The sequence below is a fragment of the Panthera uncia genome, chromosome A2, assembly GCF_023721935.1.
Source record: "Panthera uncia isolate 11264 chromosome A2, Puncia_PCG_1.0, whole genome shotgun sequence".
Classification (NCBI taxonomy): domain Eukaryota; kingdom Metazoa; phylum Chordata; class Mammalia; order Carnivora; family Felidae; genus Panthera; species Panthera uncia.
The window spans coordinates 151,764,150-151,769,625 of NC_064816.1; the positions used below are offsets into that span (position 1 = coordinate 151,764,150).

The 5,476-nt window shown below is 39.1% G+C and overlaps 1 pseudogene; it reads left to right on the forward strand.

Annotated features, from left to right (window-relative positions):
* Positions 1-767, forward strand: LOC125930490 (olfactory receptor-like protein OLF3; annotated as a pseudogene).
* The last annotated feature ends 4,709 nt before the right edge of the window (positions 768-5,476 follow it).

Consider the following 5,476-nt stretch of genomic DNA (forward strand, 5'->3'; position numbering starts at 1 on the left):
ATGGAAAACCAGAAGTGCGTGATAGAGTTTATTCTCCTTGGCCTGTCCAGTGCTTGGGACATATGCGTCTTCTTCTTATAAATTTTTTAAAAAATGTTTATTTTTGAGAGAGAGAGAGAGAGAGAGCGAGCAGCGGAGGGGCAGAGAGAGAGGGAGACACAGAATTCGAAGCAGGTTCCAGGCTCCGAGCTGTCAGTACAGAGCCTGATGTGGGGCTCGAACTCACAAACTGAGATCATGACCCGAGCCAAAGTCGGACACTCAACTGACTGAGCCACCCAGGCGCCCCACGGTTCTCCCTCTTTGTTGTCTTCTTGATCATGTACATGGTGACAGTGCTGGGGAACTTCCTCATTGTCCTTCTGATCAAACTGGACAGCTGACTCCACACTCCCATGTACTTCTTTCTCACCAACCTCTCCCTTGTTGATGTCTCTTATGCCACAAGCATCGTCCCCCAGATGTTGGTGCATCTTTTAATAGAACATAAAGCAATCCCATTTGTGAGCTGTGCAGCCCAGTTATTTTTCTCCTTGGGCTTGGGTGGGATTGAGTTTGTTCTACTGATAGTGATGGCCTATGACTGCTATGTGGCTATGTGTGACCCCCTGTGATACTTGGTCATCATGCATGGAGGGCTCTGTACTAAGTTGGCCATCACATCCTGGGTCAGTGTCTCCATGAACGTGCTTATGCAAAAACTCAAAAATAAGATAACTTTGTGCAAAGTTAACAAAACATATATAAAATCTGTATATCAAGAATAGCTTCTTCTCACACATTATGAAATCTATTATACCCCCCAGAACATTATAGACTTATAAAATATAAGACTATACATTTTTAGAAAAAACATAGGAGAATAACGCGATCTAGGGATTGGAAAAGTTTTCTTAGATGTGACATAAGCCTGTGTTACAACGTGAAAAATGATAAATTGAATTTCACCAAGCTTATAAAATTCTACCCTGAGAGAGACTCTATTGAGAAGATAAAAGGTTAAGGTACAGGCTGAAGAAAATATTTGCAAACCACATATTCAACTGTGGACTAGTATCTAGAATACACAAGGAATTCTCAAAGTTTAACAGTAGAAAAACAAACAATCCAGTGACATAAAAATCCATTTTACTGAAGTATATAAACAGATGGTAAATAAGCACATAGAAAGATGTTCAACATTTATAAGCATTAGGAAAATGCAAACTAAATGAAAATAGTGATAATACCAAATGTTTTCTTTTTGTTTGTTTTATTTTTTATTTTTTAAAATTTACATCCAAATTAGCATATAGTGCAACAATGATTTCAGGAGTAGATTCCTTAGCGCCCCTTACCCATTTAGCCCATCCCCCCTCCCACAACCCCTCCAGTAACCCTGTGTTTGTTCTCCATATTTATGAGTCTCTTCTGTTTTGTCCCCCTCCCTGTTTTTATATTCTTTTTGTTTCCCTTCCCTTATGTTCATCTGTTTTGTCTCTTAAAGTCCTCATATGAGGAAGTCATATGATTTTTGTCTTTCTCTGACTGACTAATTTCACTTAGCATAATAGCCTCCAGTTCCATCCACGTAGTTGCAAATGGCAAGATTTCACTCTTTTTGATCGCCGAGTAATCCTCCACTGTATGTATGTATATATATATATATATATATATATATATATATATATAAAAATATTTTCATACTTTGGCTATTGTTGATAGTGCTGCTATAAACATGGGAGTGCATGTGTCCCTTCGAAACAGCACACCTGTATCCCTTGGATAAATGCCTAGTAGTGCAATTTCTGGGTCGTAGGGTAGTTCTATTTTTGTTTTTTTGAGGAACCTCCATACTGTTTTCCAGAGTGGCTGCACCAGCTTGCATTCCCACCAACAATGCAAAAGAGATCCTCTTTTGGAGGATAAAAAGCTGTGCAGAAGCTTTTTATTTTGATGAGGTCCCAGTAGTTCATTTTTGCTTTTGTTTCCCTTGCCTCTGGAGACGTGTTGAGTAAGAAGTTGCTGTGGCCAAGATCAAAGAGGGTTTTGCCTGCTTTCTTCTCGAGGATTTTGATGGGTTCGTGTCTTAAATTTAGATCTTTCACCCATTTTGAGTTTATTTTTGTGTATGATGTAAGAAAGTGGTCCAGGTTCATTCTTCTGCATGTCGTTGTCCAGTTTTCCCAGCACCACTTGCTGAAGAGACTGTCTTTATTGCATTGGATATTCTTTCCTGCTTTGTCAAAGGTTAGTTGGCCACACGTTTGTGAGTCCATTTCTGGGTTCTCTATTCTGTCCCATTGATCTGAGTATCTGTTCTCTGCATCTATTGAGAGGACCATATGGTTCTTGTCCTTTCTTTTATTGATGTGATGAATCACGTTGATTGTTTTGCAGATATTGAACCAGCCTTGCATCTCAGGTATAAATCCTGCTTGGTCGTGGTGAATAATTTTTTTAATGTATTGTTGGATCTGGTTGGCTAATATCTTGTTGAGGATTTTGCATCCATGTTCATCAGGGAAATTGGTCTATAGTTCACCTTTTTAGTGGGGTCTCTGTCTGGGTTTGGAATCAAGGTAATGCTGGTTTCATAGAAAGAGTTTGGAAGTTTTCCTTCCATGTCTATTTTTTGGAACAGTTTCAAGAAAATAGGTGTTAACTCTTCCTTAAATGTTTGGTAGAATTCCCCTGGAAAGCCATCTGGCCCTGGACTCTTGTTTTTTTGGCAGGTTTTTTATTACTAATTCGATTTCCTTACTGGTTATGGGTCTGTTCAAATTTTCTATTTCTTCCTGTTTCAGTTTTGGTGGGAACTTGGAAGTTGTCCATTCCTAGGAAGTTGTCCATTTCTTCCAGATTGCCCATTTTGTTGGCATATAATTGCTCATAATATTCTCTTATTATTGTTTTTATTTCTGCTGTGTTGGTTGTGATCTCTCCTCTTTCATTCTTGATTTTATTTATTTGGGTCCTTTCCTTTTTCTTTTTGAGCAAACTGGCTAGAGGTTTATCAATTTTGTTAATTCTTTCAAAGAACCAGCTTCTGGTTTCATTGATCTGTTCTACTGTTTTTCTTGTTTCGATAGCATTAATTTCTGCTCTACTCTTTATTATTTCCTGTCTTCTGTTGGTTTTGGGTTTTATTTGCTGTTCTTTTTCTAGCTCCTTAAGGTGTAAGGTTAGGTTGTGTATCTGAGATCTTTCTTCCTTCTTTAGGAAGGCCTGGATTGCTATATACTTTCCTCTTATGACCGCCTTTGCTGCGTCCCAGAGGTTTTGGGTTGTGGTGTTACCATTTTCATTGACTTCCATATACTTTTAAATTTCCTCTTTAGCTGCTTGGTTGGCCCATTCATCCTTTAGTAGGATGTTCTTCCGTCTCCAGGTATTTGTTACCTTTCCAAATTTTTTCTTGTGGTTGATTTCGAGTTTCATAGCATTGTGGTATGAAAATATGCACAGAATGATCTTGATCTTTTTGTACTTACTTAGGGCTGACTTGGTCTATTCTGGAGAACATTCCATGTGCACTTGAGAAGAATGTATATTCTGCTGCTTTAGGATGAAATGTTCTGAATATATCTGTTAAGTCCATCTGGTCCAGTGTGTCATTCAAAGGCATTGCTTCCTTGTTGATTTTTTGATTAGATGATCTGTCCATTGCTGTGAGTGGGGTGTTGAAGCCTCGTACTATTATGGTATTACTATCGATGAGTTTCTTTGTTTGTGATTAATTGATTTATATATTTGGGTGCTCTCACATTTGGCGCCTAAATGTTTACAATTGTTAGGTCTTCTTGGTGGACAGACCCCTTGATTATGATATAATGCCCTTCTGCATCTCTTGATACAGTCTTTATTTTAAAGTCTAGATTGTCTGATATAAGTATGGCCACTCCAGCTTGCTTTTATTGACCACTAGCATGATAGATGGTTCTCCATCCCCTTACTTTCAAACTGAAGGTGTCTTTAGGTCTAAAGTGGGTCTCTTGTAAACAGCATATAGTTGGATCTTGTTTTCTTATCCATTCTGTTACCCGATGTCTTTTTTTTTTTTTTTTACGTTTATTTAGTTTTGAGAAACAGAGTGAGACAAAGCATGAGTGGGAGAGGGGCAGAAAGAGGAGGAGACACAGAATCTGAAGCAGGCTCCAGGCTCTGAGCAAGTGGTCAGCACAGAGCCTGATGCAGGGCTTGAATCCACAAACTGGGAGATCATGACCTGAGCTGAAGTTGGATGCTCAACCGACTGAGCCACCCAGGCGCCCCTACCCTATGTCTTTTGATTGGAGCGTTGAATCCACTGACGTTTAGAGTGAGTCCTAAAAGATGTGAATTTTTTGCCATTATGATGCTTGTAGAGTTGGAGGTTCTGGTGTTCTCTGGTACTTTCTAATCTTTGTTGCTTTTTGTATATATATATGTGTGTGTGTGTGTGTGTGTGTGTGTGTGTATGTGTGTGTATACATATATATATGTATATACTCATCTTTTCTCCCCTCAGAGAGTCCCCCTTAAAATTTCTCTTGCAGGGCTGGTTTAGTGGTCACAGACTCCTTTTATTTTTGTTTGTCTGGGAAACTTTTTATCTCTCCTTCTATTTTGAATGCCAGCCTTCCTGGATAAAGAATTCTTGGCTGTTTATTTTTCTGATTCAACACACTGAATATATCCTGCCACTCCTTTCTGGCCTGCCAAGTTTCTGTGGATAGGTCTGCTGCAAACCTGATCTGTCTTCCCTTGTAGGTTAGAGACTTTTTTCCCTTTCTGTTTTCATGATTCTCTCCTTGCCTGAGTGTTTGTGAATTTGACTATGATATGCCTTGTTGATGGTTGGTTTTTGTTGAATCTAATGGGGGTCCTCTGTGCTTCCTGGATTTTGATGTCTGTGTCTTTCTCCAGGTTAGGAAAGTTTTCTGCTATGATTTGCTCACATAACACTTCTACCCCTATTTCTCTCTCTTCCTCTTCTGGGACCCCTGTGATTTTGATGTTGTTCCTTTTTAATGAGTCACTGATTTCTCTAATTCTTTTTTTTCAATATATGAAATTTACTGTCAGATTGGTTTCCATACAACACCCAGTGCTCATCCCAAAATGTGCCCTCCTCAATACCTATCAACCACCCTCCCCTCCCTCCCACCCCCCATCAACCCTCAGTTTGTTCTAGGTTTTTAAGAGTCTCTTATGCTTTGGCTCTCTCCCACTCTAACCTCTTTTTTTTTTTCCTTCCCCTCCTCCATGGGTTTTTGTTAAGTTTCTCAGGATCCACATAAGAGTGAAAACATATAGTATCTGTCTTTCTCTGTATGGCTTATTTCACTTAGCATCACACTCTCCAGTTCCATCCATGTTGCTACAAAGGGCCATATTTCATTCTTTCTCATTGCCATGTAGTACTCCATTGTGTATATAAACCACAATTTCTTTATCCATTCGTCAGTTGATGGACATTTAGGCTCTTTCCATAATTTGGCTATTGTTGAGAGTG